At 35.1% G+C, this 19862-nt stretch overlaps 1 pseudogene; it reads right to left on the minus strand.

The window, feature by feature from the left end:
- LOC105179282 (ubiquitin C-terminal hydrolase 13-like) overlaps positions 1-19862 on the minus strand; it is a 217139-nt pseudogene that overhangs the window by 142179 nt on the left and 55098 nt on the right.

The following is a 19862-nucleotide window of genomic DNA, read 5'->3' on the forward strand; positions in this document are numbered from 1 at the left end:
TGTCTAGGAGCGTTAAGTGGATCAATATTACCAATCATAACATAGGAAATTACACTCTAGAATTAAAAGTCTGTCTTATTGAACTCATACTTGTAAATAAAATTCATCTTTTTCGGGCCTTCCCAAGGAGCGAAAGTGGATAACCTGCAGAATTACAAACCAAAAAAGTCAGGATATATTAGATGAAAGTTACAAGCATCACATCATTGCTTTAACAAGAAGGTAGTTATGGGGAAAAAGAATACTTTTAGACTTAGAACCATTATTTTGGGGTCACTGAAAGGAAATTGATGTTGTAAATGGTGTAAATTGAGTAACTAATAGTGTCCAGGTATGCACACGCACATGCACACTAAGATAATGGAATCAAGACCAGGTGCAAGAGAAAGAGCAAAACTTTTAAAGAGTCGTGGAAGATAATATGATGATATCACTCGATAATATTATATTCCGATATGATTCATTCTTCCTCGGAGGTGACAATGTACAAATTTTATATTTTATATATTTTTAAGCAAATAATAGCATCAAAAACAAAAATACTTCAATAGGTAAAACCTTTTGTAGTGAAACAAATAATACAGGCTAGGAAAGTAATTAATTATGCTTTGTTCAGGCAATTAACATATACAATAATCAATATGAGGCAGAACATCGTCTATGTGATAAAAGGGACCATTTCAAGGAGGAGAAATGCAAGAGTGAAAATAAAAGAGAAGTCGAAGAGCAATAAAGAACACAAACATAGGCATCACACTAAGATAACGAGAAACAAAGAGCAAGAGAGGGAGAAATAGAAAGAGCGAGGAATTTCAAAGAATCATGGAAGATAATATGATGAGATCTGTTGGGAATTTATCCACAAAGTGATGAACCCAAATAAAACAATAACTACAAAGATAATGGTAGATTTGAAAACTCGTATACAATAATTTCAGATCAAATGAACCCCGACTTAGAGTTGTATGAATGCGTACTTGGTCGTAATGCAGTAGCATCTCTAACAAGTTTCTACTCCTCGATATGTTATAGGATCAGCTTTTGGTCTCTGAGAATAGATATTGTGTAATATAAGCCGTAGTTTGGACGGATCATCGACTGCGAGTTGGTTTGCTGCTCTCTTAACAACATCATCATATGAATCAAGCTTTGACCTTCACAATTAGTGAAATTTGTCTAGGAGCGTTAAGTGGATCAATATTACCAATCATAACATAGGAAATTACACTCTAGAATTAAAAGTCTGTCTTATTGAACTCATACTTGTAAACAAAATTCATCTTTTTCGGGCCTTCCCAAGGAGCGAAAGTGGATAACCTGCAGAATTACAAACCAAAAAAGTCAGGATATATTAGATGAAAGTTACAAGCATCACATCATTGCTTTAACAAGAAGGTAGTTATGGGGAAAAAGAATACTTTTAGACTTAGAACCATTATTTTGGGGTCACTGAAAGGAAATTGATGTTGTAAATGGTGTAAATTGAGTAACTAATAGTGTCCAGGTATGCACACGCACATGCACACTAAGATAACGGAATCAAGACCAGGTGAAAGAGAAAGAGCAAAACTTTTAAAGAGTCGTGGAAGATAATATGATGATATCACTCGATAATATTATACTCCGATATGATTCATTCTTCCTCGGAGGTGACAATGTACAAATTTTATAGTTTATATATTTTTAAGCAAATAATAGCATCAAATACCAAAATACTTCAATAGGTAAAACCTTTTGTAGTGAAACAAATAATACAGGCTAGGAAAGTAATTAATTATGCTTTGTTCAGGCAATTAACATATACAATAATCAATATGAGGCAGAACATCGTCTATGTGATAAAAGGGACCATTTCAAGGAGGAGAAATGCAAGAGTGAAAATAAAAGAGAAGTCGAAGAGCAATAAAGAACACAAACATAGGCATCACACTAAGATAACGAGAAACAAAGAGCAAGAGAGGGAGAAATAGAAAGAGCGAGGAATTTCAAAGAATCATGGAAGATAATATGATGAGATCTGTTGGGAATTTATCCACAAAGTGATGAACCCAAATAAAACAATAACTACAAAGATAATGGTAGATTTGAAAACTCGTATACAATAATTTCAGATCAAATGAACCCCGACTTAGAGTTGTATGAATGTGTACTTGGTCGTAATGCAGCAGCATCTCTAACAAGTTTCTACTCCTCGATATGTTATAGGATCAGCTTTTGGTCTCTGAGAATAGATATTGTGTAATATAAGCCGTAGTTTGGACGGATCATCGACTGCGAGTTGGTTTGCTGCTCTCTTAACAACATCATCATATGAATCAAGCTTTGACCTTCACAATTAGTGAAATTTGTCTAGGAGCGTTAAGTGGATCAATATTACCAATCATAACATAGGAAATTACACTCTAGAATTAAAAGTCTGTCTTATTGAACTCATACTTGTAAATAAAATTCATCTTTTTCGGGCCTTCCCAAGGAGCGAAAGTGGATAACCTGCAGAATTACAAACCAAAAAAGTCAGGATATATTAGATGAAAGTTACAAGCATCACATCATTGCTTTAACAAGAAGGTAGTTATGGGGAAAAAGAATACTTTTAGACTTAGAACCATTATTTTGGGGTCACTGAAAGGAAATTGATGTTGTAAATGGTGTAAATTGAGTAACTAATAGTGTCCAGGTATGCACACGCACATGCACACTAAGATAATGGAATCAAGACCAGGTGCAAGAGAAAGAGCAAAACTTTTAAAGAGTCGTGGAAGATAATATGATGATATCACTCGATAATATTATATTCCGATATGATTCATTCTTCCTCGGAGGTGACAATGTACAAATTTTATATTTTATATATTTTTAAGCAAATAATAGCATCAAAAACAAAAATACTTCAATAGGTAAAACCTTTTGTAGTGAAACAAATAATACAGGCTAGGAAAGTAATTAATTATGCTTTGTTCAGGCAATTAACATATACAATAATCAATATGAGGCAGAACATCGTCTATGTGATAAAAGGGACCATTTCAAGGAGGAGAAATGCAAGAGTGAAAATAAAAGAGAAGTCGAAGAGCAATAAAGAACACAAACATAGGCATCACACTAAGATAACGAGAAACAAAGAGCAAGAGAGGGAGAAATAGAAAGAGCGAGGAATTTCAAAGAATCATGGAAGATAATATGATGAGATCTGTTGGGAATTTATCCACAAAGTGATGAACCCAAATAAAACAATAACTACAAAGATAATGGTAGATTTGAAAACTCGTATACAATAATTTCAGATCAAATGAACCCCGACTTAGAGTTGTATGAATGCATACTTGGTCGTAATGCAGCAGCATCTCTAACAAGTTTCTACTCCTCGATATGTTATAGGATCAGCTTTTGGTCTCTGAGAATAGATATTGTGTAATATAAGCCGTAGTTTGGACGGATCATCGACTGCGAGTTGGTTTGCTGCTCTCTTAACAACATCATCATATGAATCAAGCTTTGACCTTCACAATTAGTGAAATTTGTCTAGGAGCGTTAAGTGGATCAATATTACCAATCATAACATAGGAAATTACACTCTAGAATTAAAAGTCTGTCTTATTGAACTCATACTTGTAAACAAAATTCATCTTTTTCGGGCCTTCCCAAGGAGCGAAAGTGGATAACCTGCAGAATTACAAACCAAAAAAGTCAGGATATATTAGATGAAAGTTACAAGCATCACATCATTGCTTTAACAAGAAGGTAGTTATGGGGAAAAAGAATACTTTTAGACTTAGAACCATTATTTTGGGGTCACTGAAAGGAAATTGATGTTGTAAATGGTGTAAATTTGAGTAACTAATAGTGTCCAGGTATGCACACGCACATGCACACTAAGATAATGGAATCAAGACCAGGTGCAAGAGAAAGAGCAAAACTTTTAAAGAGTCGTGGAAGATAATATGATGATATCACTCGATAATATTATATTCCGATATGATTCATTCTTCCTCGGAGGTGACAATGTACAAATTTTATATTTTATATATTTTTAAGCAAATAATAGCATCAAAAACAAAAATACTTCAATAGGTAAAACCTTTTGTAGTGAAACAAATAATACAGGCTAGGAAAGTAATTAATTATGCTTTGTTCAGGCAATTAACATATACAATAATCAATATGAGGCAGAACATCGTCTATGTGATAAAAGGGACCATTTCAAGGAGGAGAAATGCAAGAGTGAAAATAAAAGAGAAGTCGAAGAGCAATAAAGAACACAAACATAGGCATCACACTAAGATAACGAGAAACAAAGAGCAAGAGAGGGAGAAATAGAAAGAGCGAGGAATTTCAAAGAATCATGGAAGATAATATGATGAGATCTGTTGGGAATTTATCCACAAAGTGATGAACCCAAATAAAACAATAACTACAAAGATAATGGTAGATTTGAAAACTCGTATACAATAATTTCAGATCAAATGAACCCCGACTTAGAGTTGTATGAATGCGTACTTGGTCGTAATGCAGCAGCATCTCTAACAAGTTTCTACTCCTCGATATGTTATAGGATCAGCTTTAGGTCTCTGAGAATAGATATTGTGTAATATAAGCCGTAGTTTGGACGGATCATCGACTGCGAGTTGGTTTGCTGCTCTCTTAACAACATCATCATATGAATCAAGCTTTGACCTTCACAATTAGTGAAATTTGTCTAGGAGCGTTAAGTGGATCAATATTACCAATCATAACATAGGAAATTACACTCTAGAATTAAAAGTCTGTCTTATTGAACTCATACTTGTAAACAAAATTCATCTTTTTCGGGCCTTCCCAAGGAGCGAAAGTGGATAACCTGCAGAATTACAAACCAAAAAAGTCAGGATATATTAGATGAAAGTTACAAGCATCACATCATTGCTTTAACAAGAAGGTAGTTATGGGGAAAAAGAATACTTTTAGACTTAGAACCATTATTTTGGGGTCACTGAAAGGAAATTGATGTTGTAAATGGTGTAAATTTGAGTAACTAATAGTGTCCAGGTATGCACACGCACATGCACACTAAGATAATGGAATCAAGACCAGGTGCAAGAGAAAGAGCAAAACTTTTAAAGAGTCGTGGAAGATAATATGATGATATCACTCGATAATATTATATTCCGATATGATTCATTCTTCCTCGGAGGTGACAATGTACAAATTTTATATTTTATATATTTTTAAGCAAATAATAGCATCAAAAACAAAAATACTTCAATAGGTAAAACCTTTTGTAGTGAAACAAATAATACAGGCTAGGAAAGTAATTAATTATGCTTTGTTCAGGCAATTAACATATACAATAATCAATATGAGGCAGAACATCGTCTATGTGATAAAAGGGACCATTTCAAGGAGGAGAAATGCAAGAGTGAAAATAAAAGAGAAGTCGAAGAGCAATAAAGAACACAAACATAGGCATCACACTAAGATAACGAGAAACAAAGAGCAAGAGAGGGAGAAATAGAAAGAGCGAGGAATTTCAAAGAATCATGGAAGATAATATGATGAGATCTGTTGGGAATTTATCCACAAAGTGATGAACCCAAATAAAACAATAACTACAAAGATAATGGTAGATTTGAAAACTCGTATACAATAATTTCAGATCAAATGAACCCCGACTTAGAGTTGTATGAATGCGTACTTGGTCGTAATGCAGCAGCATCTCTAACAAGTTTCTACTCCTCGATATGTTATAGGATCAGCTTTTGGTCTCTGAGAATAGATATTGTGTAATATAAGCCGTAGTTTGGACGGATCATCGACTGCGAGTTGGTTTGCTGCTCTCTTAACAACATCATCATATGAATCAAGCTTTGACCTTCACAATTAGTGAAATTTGTCTAGGAGCGTTAAGTGGATCAATATTACCAATCATAACATAGGAAATTACACTCTAGAATTAAAAGTCTGTCTTATTGAACTCATACTTGTAAACAAAATTCATCTTTTTCGGGCCTTCCCAAGGAGCGAAAGTGGATAACCTGCATAATTACAAACCAAAAACGTCAGGATATATTAGATGAAAGTTACAAGCATCACATCATTGCTTTAACAAGAAGGTAGTTATGGGGAAAAAGAATACTTTTAGACTTAGAACCATTATTTTGGGGTCACTGAAAGGAAATTGATGTTGTAAATGGTGTAAATTGAGTAACTAATAGTGTCCAGGTATGCACACGCACATGCACACTAAGATAATGGAATCAAGACCAGGTGCAAGAGAAAGAGCAAAACTTTTAAAGAGTCGTGGAAGATAATATGATGATATCACTCGATAATATTATATTCCGATATGATTCATTCTTCCTCGGAGGTGACAATGTACAAATTTTATATTTTATATATTTTTAAGCAAATAATAGCATCAAAAACAAAAATACTTCAATAGGTAAAACCTTTTGTAGTGAAACAAATAATACAGGCTAGGAAAGTAATTAATTATGCTTTGTTCAGGCAATTAACATATACAATAATCAATATGAGGCAGAACATCGTCTATGTGATAAAAGGGACCATTTCAAGGAGGAGAAATGCAAGAGTGAAAATAAAAGAGAAGTCGAAGAGCAATAAAGAACACAAACATAGGCATCACACTAAGATAACGAGAAACAAAGAGCAAGAGAGGGAGAAATAGAAAGAGCGAGGAATTTCAAAGAATCATGGAAGATAATATGATGAGATCTGTTGGGAATTTATCCACAAAGTGATGAACCCAAATAAAACAATAACTACAAAGATAATGGTAGATTTGAAAACTCGTATACAATAATTTCAGATCAAATGAACCCCGACTTAGAGTTGTATGAATGCGTACTTGGTCGTAATGCAGCAGCATCTCTAACAAGTTTCTACTCCTCGATATGTTATAGGATCAGCTTTTGGTCTCTGAGAATAGATATTGTGTAATATAAGCCGTAGTTTGGACGGATCATCGACTGCGAGTTGGTTTGCTGCTCTCTTAACAACATCATCATATGAATCAAGCTTTGACCTTCACAATTAGTGAAATTTGTCTAGGAGCGTTAAGTGGATCAATATTACCAATCATAACATAGGAAATTACACTCTAGAATTAAAAGTCTGTCTTATTGAACTCATACTTGTAAACAAAATTCATCTTTTTCGGGCCTTCCCAAGGAGCGAAAGTGGATAACCTGCAGAATTACAAACCAAAAAAGTCAGGATATATTAGATGAAAGTTACAAGCATCACATCATTGCTTTAACAAGAAGGTAGTTATGGGGAAAAAGAATACTTTTAGACTTAGAACCATTATTTTGGGGTCACTGAAAGGAAATTGATGTTGTAAATGGTGTAAATTGAGTAACTAATAGTGTCCAGGTATGCACACGCACATGCACACTAAGATAATGGAATCAAGACCAGGTGCAAGAGAAAGAGCAAAACTTTTAAAGAGTCGTGGAAGATAATATGATGATATCACTCGATAATATTATATTCCGATATGATTCATTCTTCCTCGGAGGTGACAATGTACAAATTTTATATTTTATATATTTTTAAGCAAATAATAGCATCAAAAACAAAAATACTTCAATAGGTAAAACCTTTTGTAGTGAAACAAATAATACAGGCTAGGAAAGTAATTAATTATGCTTTGTTCAGGCAATTAACATATACAATAATCAATATGAGGCAGGACATCGTCTATGTGATAAAAGGGACCATTTCAAGGAGGAGAAATGCAAGAGTGAAAATAAAAGAGAAGTCGAAGAGCAATAAAGAACACAAACATAGGCATCACACTAAGATAACGAGAAACAAAGAGCAAGAGAGGGAGAAATAGAAAGAGCGAGGAATTTCAAAGAATCATGGAAGATAATATGATGAGATCTGTTGGGAATTTATCCACAAAGTGATGAACCCAAATAAAACAATAACTACAAAGATAATGGTAGATTTGAAAACTCGTATACAATAATTTCAGATCAAATGAACCCCGACTTAGAGTTGTATGAATGCGTACTTGGTCGTAATGCAGCAGCATCTCTAACAAGTTTCTACTCCTCGATATGTTATAGGATCAGCTTTTGGTCTCTGAGAATAGATATTGTGTAATATAAGCCGTAGTTTGGACGGATCATCGACTGCGAGTTGGTTTGCTGCTCTCTTAACAACATCATCATATGAATCAAGCTTTGACCTTCACAATTAGTGAAATTTGTCTAGGAGCGTTAAGTGGATCAATATTACCAATCATAACATAGGAAATTACACTCTAGAATTAAAAGTCTGTCTTATTGAACTCATACTTGTAAACAAAATTCATCTTTTTCGGGCCTTCCCAAGGAGCGAAAGTGGATAACCTGCAGAATTACAAACCAAAAAAGTCAGGATATATTAGATGAAAGTTACAAGCATCACATCATTGCTTTAACAAGAAGGTAGTTATGGGGAAAAAGAATACTTTTAGACTTAGAACCATTATTTTGGGGTCACTGAAAGGAAATTGATGTTGTAAATGGTGTAAATTGAGTAACTAATAGTGTCCAGGTATGCACACGCACATGCACACTAAGATAATGGAATCAAGACCAGGTGCAAGAGAAAGAGCAAAACTTTTAAAGAGTCGTGGAAGATAATATGATGATATCACTCGATAATATTATATTCCGATATGATTCATTCTTCCTCGGAGGTGACAATGTACAAATTTTATATTTTATATATTTTTAAGCAAATAATAGCATCAAAAACAAAAATACTTCAATAGGTAAAACCTTTTGTAGTGAAACAAATAATACAGGCTAGGAAAGTAATTAATTATGCTTTGTTCAGGCAATTAACATATACAATAATCAATATGAGGCAGGACATCGTCTATGTGATAAAAGGGACCATTTCAAGGAGGAGAAATGCAAGAGTGAAAATAAAAGAGAAGTCGAAGAGCAATAAAGAACACAAACATAGGCATCACACTAAGATAACGAGAAACAAAGAGCAAGAGAGGGAGAAATAGAAAGAGCGAGGAATTTCAAAGAATCATGGAAGATAATATGATGAGATCTGTTGGGAATTTATCCACAAAGTGATGAACCCAAATAAAACAATAACTACAAAGATAATGGTAGATTTGAAAACTCGTATACAATAATTTCAGATCAAATGAACCCCGACTTAGAGTTGTATGAATGCGTACTTGGTCGTAATGCAGCAGCATCTCTAACAAGTTTCTACTCCTCGATATGTTATAGGATCAGCTTTTGGTCTCTGAGAATAGATATTGTGTAATATAAGCCGTAGTTTGGACGGATCATCGACTGCGAGTTGGTTTGCTGCTCTCTTAACAACATCATCATATGAATCAAGCTTTGACCTTCACAATTAGTGAAATTTGTCTAGGAGCGTTAAGTGGATCAATATTACCAATCATAACATAGGAAATTACACTCTAGAATTAAAAGTCTGTCTTATTGAACTCATACTTGTAAACAAAATTCATCTTTTTCGGGCCTTCCCAAGGAGCGAAAGTGGATAACCTGCAGAATTACAAACCAAAAAAGTCAGGATATATTAGATGAAAGTTACAAGCATCACATCATTGCTTTAACAAGAAGGTAGTTATGGGGAAAAAGAATACTTTTAGACTTAGAACCATTATTTTGGGGTCACTGAAAGGAAATTGATGTTGTAAATGGTGTAAATTGAGTAACTAATAGTGTCCAGGTATGCACACGCACATGCACACTAAGATAATGGAATCAAGACCAGGTGCAAGAGAAAGAGCAAAACTTTTAAAGAGTCGTGGAAGATAATATGATGATATCACTCGATAATATTATATTCCGATATGATTCATTCTTCCTCGGAGGTGACAATGTACAAATTTTATATTTTATATATTTTTAAGCAAATAATAGCATCAAAAACAAAAATACTTCAATAGGTAAAACCTTTTGTAGTGAAACAAATAATACAGGCTAGGAAAGTAATTAATTATGCTTTGTTCAGGCAATTAACATATACAATAATCAATATGAGGCAGGACATCGTCTATGTGATAAAAGGGACCATTTCAAGGAGGAGAAATGCAAGAGTGAAAATAAAAGAGAAGTCGAAGAGCAATAAAGAACACAAACATAGGCATCACACTAAGATAACGAGAAACAAAGAGCAAGAGAGGGAGAAATAGAAAGAGCGAGGAATTTCAAAGAATCATGGAAGATAATATGATGAGATCTGTTGGGAATTTATCCACAAAGTGATGAACCCAAATAAAACAATAACTACAAAGATAATGGTAGATTTGAAAACTCGTATACAATAATTTCAGATCAAATGAACCCCGACTTAGAGTTGTATGAATGCGTACTTGGTCGTAATGCAGCAGCATCTCTAACAAGCTTCTACTCCTCGATATGTTATAGGATCAGCTTTTGGTCTCTGAGAATAGATATTGTGTAATATAAGCCGTAGTTTGGACGGATCATCGACTGCGAGTTGGTTTGCTGCTCTCTTAACAACATCATCATATGAATCAAGCTTTGACCTTCACAATTAGTGAAATTTGTCTAGGAGCGTTAAGTGGATCAATATTACCAATCATAACATAGGAAATTACACTCTAGAATTAAAAGTCTGTCTTATTGAACTCATACTTGTAAACAAAATTCATCTTTTTCGGGCCTTCCCAAGGAGCGAAAGTGGATAACCTGCATAATTACAAACCAAAAACGTCAGGATATATTAGATGAAAGTTACAAGCATCACATCATTGCTTTAACAAGAAGGTAGTTATGGGGAAAAAGAATACTTTTAGACTTAGAACCATTATTTTGGGGTCACTGAAAGGAAATTGATGTTGTAAATGGTGTAAATTGAGTAACTAATAGTGTCCAGGTATGCACACGCACATGCACACTAAGATAATGGAATCAAGACCAGGTGCAAGAGAAAGAGCAAAACTTTTAAAGAGTCGTGGAAGATAATATGATGATATCACTCGATAATATTATATTCCGATATGATTCATTCTTCCTCGGAGGTGACAATGTACAAATTTTATATTTTATATATTTTTAAGCAAATAATAGCATCAAAAACAAAAATACTTCAATAGGTAAAACCTTTTGTAGTGAAACAAATAATACAGGCTAGGAAAGTAATTAATTATGCTTTGTTCAGGCAATTAACATATACAATAATCAATATGAGGCAGGACATCGTCTATGTGATAAAAGGGACCATTTCAAGGAGGAGAAATGCAAGAGTGAAAATAAAAGAGAAGTCGAAGAGCAATAAAGAACACAAACATAGGCATCACACTAAGATAACGAGAAACAAAGAGCAAGAGAGGGAGAAATAGAAAGAGCGAGGAATTTCAAAGAATCATGGAAGATAATATGATGAGATCTGTTGGGAATTTATCCACAAAGTGATGAACCCAAATAAAACAATAACTACAAAGATAATGGTAGATTTGAAAACTCGTATACAATAATTTCAGATCAAATGAACCCCGACTTAGAGTTGTATGAATGCGTACTTGGTCGTAATGCAGCAGCATCTCTAACAAGCTTCTACTCCTCGATATGTTATAGGATCAGCTTTTGGTCTCTGAGAATAGATATTGTGTAATATAAGCCGTAGTTTGGACGGATCATCGACTGCGAGTTGGTTTGCTGCTCTCTTAACAACATCATCATATGAATCAAGCTTTGACCTTCACAATTAGTGAAATTTGTCTAGGAGCGTTAAGTGGATCAATATTACCAATCATAACATAGGAAATTACACTCTAGAATTAAAAGTCTGTCTTATTGAACTCATACTTGTAAACAAAATTCATCTTTTTCGGGCCTTCCCAAGGAGCGAAAGTGGATAACCTGCATAATTACAAACCAAAAACGTCAGGATATATTAGATGAAAGTTACAAGCATCACATCATTGCTTTAACAAGAAGGTAGTTATGGGGAAAAAGAATACTTTTAGACTTAGAACCATTATTTTGGGGTCACTGAAAGGAAATTGATGTTGTAAATGGTGTAAATTGAGTAACTAATAGTGTCCAGGTATGCACACGCACATGCACACTAAGATAATGGAATCAAGACCAGGTGCAAGAGAAAGAGCAAAACTTTTAAAGAGTCGTGGAAGATAATATGATGATATCACTCGATAATATTATATTCCGATATGATTCATTCTTCCTCGGAGGTGACAATGTACAAATTTTATATTTTATATATTTTTAAGCAAATAATAGCATCAAAAACAAAAATACTTCAATAGGTAAAACCTTTTGTAGTGAAACAAATAATACAGGCTAGGAAAGTAATTAATTATGCTTTGTTCAGGCAATTAACATATACAATAATCAATATGAGGCAGGACATCGTCTATGTGATAAAAGGGACCATTTCAAGGAGGAGAAATGCAAGAGTGAAAATAAAAGAGAAGTCGAAGAGCAATAAAGAACACAAACATAGGCATCACACTAAGATAACGAGAAACAAAGAGCAAGAGAGGGAGAAATAGAAAGAGCGAGGAATTTCAAAGAATCATGGAAGATAATATGATGAGATCTGTTGGGAATTTATCCACAAAGTGATGAACCCAAATAAAACAATAACTACAAAGATAATGGTAGATTTGAAAACTCGTATACAATAATTTCAGATCAAATGAACCCCGACTTAGAGTTGTATGAATGCGTACTTGGTCGTAATGCAGCAGCATCTCTAACAAGCTTCTACTCCTCGATATGTTATAGGATCAGCTTTTGGTCTCTGAGAATAGATATTGTGTAATATAAGCCGTAGTTTGGACGGATCATCGACTGCGAGTTGGTTTGCTGCTCTCTTAACAACATCATCATATGAATCAAGCTTTGACCTTCACAATTAGTGAAATTTGTCTAGGAGCGTTAAGTGGATCAATATTACCAATCATAACATAGGAAATTACACTCTAGAATTAAAAGTCTGTCTTATTGAACTCATACTTGTAAACAAAATTCATCTTTTTCGGGCCTTCCCAAGGAGCGAAAGTGGATAACCTGCATAATTACAAACCAAAAACGTCAGGATATATTAGATGAAAGTTACAAGCATCACATCATTGCTTTAACAAGAAGGTAGTTATGGGGAAAAAGAATACTTTTAGACTTAGAACCATTATTTTGGGGTCACTGAAAGGAAATTGATGTTGTAAATGGTGTAAATTGAGTAACTAATAGTGTCCAGGTATGCACACGCACATGCACACTAAGATAATGGAATCAAGACCAGGTGCAAGAGAAAGAGCAAAACTTTTAAAGAGTCGTGGAAGATAATATGATGATATCACTCGATAATATTATATTCCGATATGATTCATTCTTCCTCGGAGGTGACAATGTACAAATTTTATATTTTATATATTTTTAAGCAAATAATAGCATCAAAAACAAAAATACTTCAATAGGTAAAACCTTTTGTAGTGAAACAAATAATACAGGCTAGGAAAGTAATTAATTATGCTTTGTTCAGGCAATTAACATATACAATAATCAATATGAGGCAGAACATCGTCTATGTGATAAAAGGGACCATTTCAAGGAGGAGAAATGCAAGAGTGAAAATAAAAGAGAAGTCGAAGAGCAATAAAGAACACAAACATAGGCATCACACTAAGATAACGAGAAACAAAGAGCAAGAGAGGGAGAAATAGAAAGAGCGAGGAATTTCAAAGAATCATGGAAGATAATATGATGAGATCTGTTGGGAATTTATCCACAAAGTGATGAACCCAAATAAAACAATAACTACAAAGATAATGGTAGATTTGAAAACTCGTATACAATAATTTCAGATCAAATGAACCCCGACTTAGAGTTGTATGAATGCGTACTTGGTCGTAATGCAGCAGCATCTCTAACAAGTTTCTACTCCTCGATATGTTATAGGATCAGCTTTTGGTCTCTGAGAATAGATATTGTGTAATATAAGCCGTAGTTTGGACGGATCATCGACTGCGAGTTGGTTTGCTGCTCTCTTAACAACATCATCATATGAATCAAGCTTTGACCTTCACAATTAGTGAAATTTGTCTAGGAGCGTTAAGTGGATCAATATTACCAATCATAACATAGGAAATTACACTCTAGAATTAAAAGTCTGTCTTATTGAACTCATACTTGTAAACAAAATTCATCTTTTTCGGGCCTTCCCAAGGAGCGAAAGTGGATAACCTGCAGAATTACAAACCAAAAAAGTCAGGATATATTAGATGAAAGTTACAAGCATCACATCATTGCTTTAACAAGAAGGTAGTTATGGGGAAAAAGAATACTTTTAGACTTAGAACCATTATTTTGGGGTCACTGAAAGGAAATTGATGTTGTAAATGGTGTAAACTGAGTAACTAATAGTGTCCAGGTATGCACACGCACATGCACACTAAGATAATGGAATCAAGACCAGGTGCAAGAGAAAGAGCAAAACTTTTAAAGAGTCGTGGAAGATAATATGATGATATCACTCGATAATATTATATTCCGATATGATTCATTCTTCCTCGGAGGTGACAATGTACAAATTTTATATTTTATATATTTTTAAGCAAATAATAGCATCAAAAACAAAAATACTTCAATAGGTAAAACCTTTTGTAGTGAAACAAATAATACAGGCTAGGAAAGTAATTAATTATGCTTTGTTCAGGCAATTAACATATACAATAATCAATATGAGGCAGGACATCGTCTATGTGATAAAAGGGACCATTTCAAGGAGGAGAAATGCAAGAGTGAAAATAAAAGAGAAGTCGAAGAGCAATAAAGAACACAAACATAGGCATCACACTAAGATAACGAGAAACAAAGAGCAAGAGAGGGAGAAATAGAAAGAGCGAGGAATTTCAAAGAATCATGGAAGATAATATGATGAGATCTGTTGGGAATTTATCCACAAAGTGATGAACCCAAATAAAACAATAACTACAAAGATAATGGTAGATTTGAAAACTCGTATACAATAATTTCAGATCAAATGAACCCCGACTTAGAGTTGTATGAATGCGTACTTGGTCGTAATGCAGCAGCATCTCTAACAAGTTTCTACTCCTCGATATGTTATAGGATCAGCTTTTGGTCTCTGAGAATAGATATTGTGTAATATAAGCCGTAGTTTGGACGGATCATCGACTGCGAGTTGGTTTGCTGCTCTCTTAACAACATCATCATATGAATCAAGCTTTGACCTTCACAATTAGTGAAATTTGTCTAGGAGCGTTAAGTGGATCAATATTACCAATCATAACATAGGAAATTACACTCTAGAATTAAAAGTCTGTCATATTGAACTCATACTTGTAAACAAAATTCATCTTTTTCGGGCCTTCCCAAGGAGCGAAAGTGGATAACCTGCAGAATTACAAACCAAAAAAGTCAGGATATATTAGATGAAAGTTACAAGCATCACATCATTGCTTTAACAAGAAGGTAGTTATGGGGAAAAAGAATACTTTTAGACTTAGAACCATTATTTTGGGGTCACTGAAAGGAAATTGATGTTGTAGATGGTGTAAATTGAGTAACTAATAGTGTCCAGGTATGCACACGCACATGCACACTAAGATAACGGAATCAAGACCAGGTGCAAGAGAAAGAGCAAAACTTTTAAAGAGTCGTGGAAGATAATATGATGATATCACTCGATAATATTATACTCCGATATGATTCATTCTTCCTCGGAAGTGACAATGTACAAATTTTATATTTTATATATTTTTAAGCAAATAATAGCATCAAATACCAAAATACTTCAATAGGTAAAACCTTTTGTAGTGAAACAAATAATACAGGCTAGGAAAGTAATTAATTATGCTTTGTTCAGGCAATTAACATATACAATAATCAATATGAGGCACAACATCGACTATGTGATAAAAGGGACCATTTCGAGGAGGAGAAATGGAAACAGAGAAAATAAAAGAGAAGTCGAAGAGCAATAAAGCACACTAACATAGGCATAACACTAAGATAACGAGAAACAAGGAGCAAAAGAGGGAGAAATAGAAAGAGCAAGGATTTCAAAGAATCATGAAAGATAATATGATGAGATCTGTTGGGAATTTATCCACAAAGTGATGGACTCAAATAAAACAATAATTACAGAGATAATGGTGGATTTGAAAACCTTTAGAATCACTCAAAATTCCACATGAATAACTACAATAATTTCAGATCAATGAATAAAGAAAGAATAAAAGAAAAATAGCTATACGAAAAGCAGTAAAGTAACCGGCTCAGGAGCCAGATCTGGCAACCGAATGCCCAAGCGCCAACACCGGCCTACAACCCTCATGGCTGCAAAAAACCACAAAGCCACCATGACACAAAGATCCACAAATAGACCACAGCTTCATTTAGAATCACTCAAAATTCCACTAAGAAGTTTCTTTCACACTCAGCAAATATTCTGACAAAGTATTTAAGGAAAAGGGGTTTTACTTTTGCTGTTGTTCTATCTCTTTAAAACCATAGAAGACCTATATATATACACATATAGAACACAGAGAATAGAGATAGAAAGAGGTGAGATGATGAGAGATTTTCAAGAGCATTGGAAACTTGAGAGGAACAAAACAAGAGATAGAAAGGAGGGAGAGGAAGAGACATCTGCTGAATAGTGGAAGAATAGAGTTAAGTAGAAGAAGGGTTGGGTCAGGTAATGGGCCGGGCAGCAGGTGGGCTGCCATCCCATTTTTGGGGGGGGGGGGCATGGGCCAAAAACTCCAACAACATCATTGAATAATATAACATTATACTCCAGAATGAATCATGCTTTCTCGAAGAGACAATGTACATGTTTTGTATTTTCTATAATTTTAAGCGAATAATTGCATCAGATATCCAAATACTTCAATAGGTAAAACTTTTTTATGAAACAGATAATATGGGCTAGGAAAGTAATTTAACTACGCTATCTTTAGGTTGCTTATACAATAGTCAATATGCAGGACATCACTGAGCATGTGATAAAATGGACTATCTCAAGGAGGAGAACACATAGAGAAAAATAAAAGATAAGTTCGAGAGCAAACAAGAACGCAAATGTCTAATATGGCACTGCAATAAATGGGTTGTACATCTTAAGAGATTTGCAGCATAGGGTGCTTGCAATAGCAAGTTCCATTGTGGCAATACGAGTCTCATCTATGTTAGTCGTCTTATTGCTATTTTTAAGTATAAAATTCAAGTAAAAACATAACAATTCATTTTCTAGGTGCGAGATATTGGATAAGAATAAACTCGAGACAGCTAGAGATATGGTTTTCAGTTAAATGCAAAGCTACTATATGAAGTCTAAAAAATTATAAATAACTATTGACATTACACTACAAATGGAACCTATAGAAGAGAATTTGAGTGAGAATTAACTATTTGAAAGAATAACAAGGACAACATCTAGTAGGATATACTCTCAAGCTTAGAAGAAGTACGCACATGCATGCTCATCTGCACCTAGGTCCAGATGGAGGAAGACATGAATTTTGACATAAATGCGCATCCGCATCTACGTCGGGAGAGAGGAAGACATGAATTGAGCTTGACGTAAATGCTTATCCGGATCTAGGTCTGGAGGGAGGAACCTAAGCTTGTCGCAAATGCTCATCCACATCTAGGTTTTGAGGGAGGAAGACATGGAGTAAGTGTGACGTGCATGCTCATCCGCATCTAAGTTCAGGGGGAGGAAGGTGAGAAAAAAGTGAGGTTGTCTTGCATGGCAATCCGCATCTAGGTCTAGATGGTGTAAGTGTGATGTACATGCTCAATCGCGTCTAACTCCGGAGGGAAGAAACTGAAAAAGTAGTGAGCATGATGTGCATGCTCTCCCATGTTTATGTTTGGAGGGAGGAAGGTTGAGAAAGAAGTCAGCTTAACTTGCATGCTCATCCATGTCTAGGTACGGAGGGAGGAAAGTACGAGAGGTTTCATATTTCTCTAAATTTGAATGACCAATTCAACAGTTAGACATTAACAATGCATTTCTACGCAATTATGCTTATGCTTGGCCTATTCAGTAGTTATACAGTAACAACGCATTTCTACAAGGTTATCTTGAGGAAGACATATTCATGTTGCCCCCTAAAGGATATGATGTTCCTCCCAACTTGGGGTGCAAATTACATCGACCTTTATACAGCCTAAAGCAGGCTTCGCGCCAGTGGAATGCAGAGTTCACTTTCAAGCTTGTTGCTTATGGATTTGCTCAATCTGTCCACGATCACTGCTTATTTGTCAAGCCTTCATGCTCGAGTCTTATGGCTTTACTCGTCTATGTAGACGATTTGTATGCGGAGGTGTGTGTAAGAAGTGAGGATGAGTGTTGAGTAGAGCAAATAAAATCGTTCAGCCAAGTAGGACGTTGAGAAATTCTCATTACAGGTCCCTCTCTTGATGATATTGATCAGGTTAAGCGATAACTTCACAAATTGTTCACTATTAAAGACATGGGAGATGCGAGCTACTTTCTCGGACTTGAAATCGCCCGTAGTGCTTTAGGTCTTTATGTGGCACAGACGAAATATGCGATGGACATTATCAAGGACACTGGTTGCCTCCATCAAAGTCTGTGTCTAGTCCATTTCCCTCTGGTTTGAAGCTGGCTGCTAGCTCTGGTCCCATTTTCTCGCGTCCTGATTCTTATTGAAGATTGGTTGGCCGATTACTTTATCTTGGCTTCACGCTATCGAATATTTCCTACTCAGTACAGAAACTTAGTCGTACCTAAATCAATCTTGTGACTTGCATTAGAAGGCAGCATTGCATGTGGTTCGTTATCTCAAGGGATCTCTCTCCAAAGGTCTGTATTTTCCAGCTAGTAATTCCTTGGCTCACAAGATACTATATCTTCCTCAGTGATGCATTGGTGTCGTGGAAAACCAAGAAGTAGTCCACCGTTTCTCGTTCCACTGCTGAGTCTGAATATAAGAGTTTGGCTTCGACTGTTTGTGAAGTTCGTTGGATATCATACATTCTCTCTGATTTCAACATTCCTATCTCACTGCCTATTTATTTGTTTTGTGATAATAAGGCCGCGTTACATATTCTAGCTAACCTAGTCCTTCACGAGCGTACAAAGCACATCGAATAAGATTGTCATCTCGTTCGAAATGCCTTCAAGGAAGGTTTTATTTTTCCTTCCTTTGTTCCTGGTTTTATGCAATTGGCTGATGTATTTACCTCTAGGTTTGGCCTGGTGTCTCTCGATCCCCGTCCCACTTGTGGGGGGGCTGTTGAAGTTGATCATCTCCATTTGCAGCAGAAATCTGAGCAGCAACAACAGCTAAACCAGCAACAGCAGTAGCTTGAAGAAGTAGACGCAGACATTGGCATTTTGGATGCTGGATGAGACGTTTTAATTAAATTGGATTTGGGAAACACGTCTTCTTTATTTTGTTTGTAATTGGATTTGGGAAACCTGCCTTGTCATTTATTCGAATTGTAATTGGGCCAGCTCATTGCCCATATGGTTAGTTTGTTACATTGGCAGTTAACTTACGTGGACGGTATATATATAAGTCAGGAGAATCATCATTTTTATTGTAACAAAAAATTTATAAAGACAGCCTACAGAAATGAAGAACTCCTCTTCCTCGAAAATCGTTTTTGCCTTGTTTGTCTTCCTCGATATGCAATTCAACAACAAGCAACCAGGGGGAACAGAAGATGAGGATTGGTGGAAATCTTCTGACTGATGTGTTTACATTAAAGGAAAGTTCAAATATGAAGAACTGCTAGTTATGCATGAGGCAATTTCGAAAAACAATAATGAGCTATCGAAATGAATTATATGCTGAAAATGTCCAAGATAGACCAATATGG

Source organism: Sesamum indicum, linkage group LG13 (genome assembly GCF_026168435.1).
Source record: "Sesamum indicum cultivar Baizhima isolate 11 linkage group LG13, ASM2616843v1, whole genome shotgun sequence".
In the NCBI taxonomy this organism is placed as follows: Eukaryota; Viridiplantae; Streptophyta; class Magnoliopsida; order Lamiales; family Pedaliaceae; genus Sesamum; species Sesamum indicum.